Genomic DNA, 486 nt, shown 5'->3' on the forward strand with positions numbered 1-486 from the left:
TAGCAAATGGTGTCTTTTTTTTTTTTTTCTTTTCCTTTTTATTTTTAGAGGTTTTTGCTATAGGGCGCGTGCGCTCACCAGAGAGACAGAGCAACAGAAAGCAAGAAATCACCCCTCAGGGAGGATGGCCACGCCGCAATCCCTTCTCCTCCATTCTCCTCTCAGGATCTTGGGCACGCACGCACATGTGCCCGGAGTGAGATTAAGCCATCGGGTCCGGGACTCGAACTGCAGTCGACTACATGGGAGTCCAGTGACATAGCCATTACGTTAACTGCTGGTCCCGCAAATGTTGTCTTTTTAACATTGTTTTTGATGTTTTCATTTTTGTTTGTTCTGAATTTCAACTCTGCACCCTTATTTATGGTCCTAACTTTGTTCTATCCTGAGTGTTTCAGTATCAATACCTTTTCTTATACCATGATGTTAATCTTTTTCTGCTTTTAGTTTGAAAATCTCCACTTCAATTGCTTATTGTTTACTCTA

At 41.8% G+C, this 486-nt stretch overlaps 1 protein-coding gene across 5 annotated transcripts in view; it reads right to left on the minus strand.

Moving 5' to 3' along the window:
• The window catches only part of XPO4 (exportin 4), a 128,801-nt gene that overhangs the window by 10,796 nt on the left and 117,519 nt on the right, over nt 1-486 (minus strand). The window lies entirely within an intron of this gene.

The sequence above is a fragment of the Tupaia chinensis genome, unplaced genomic scaffold (genome assembly GCF_000334495.1).
Source record: "Tupaia chinensis unplaced genomic scaffold, TupChi_1.0 Scaffold000634_1, whole genome shotgun sequence".
NCBI classification, from domain to species: Eukaryota; Metazoa; Chordata; class Mammalia; order Scandentia; family Tupaiidae; genus Tupaia; species Tupaia belangeri.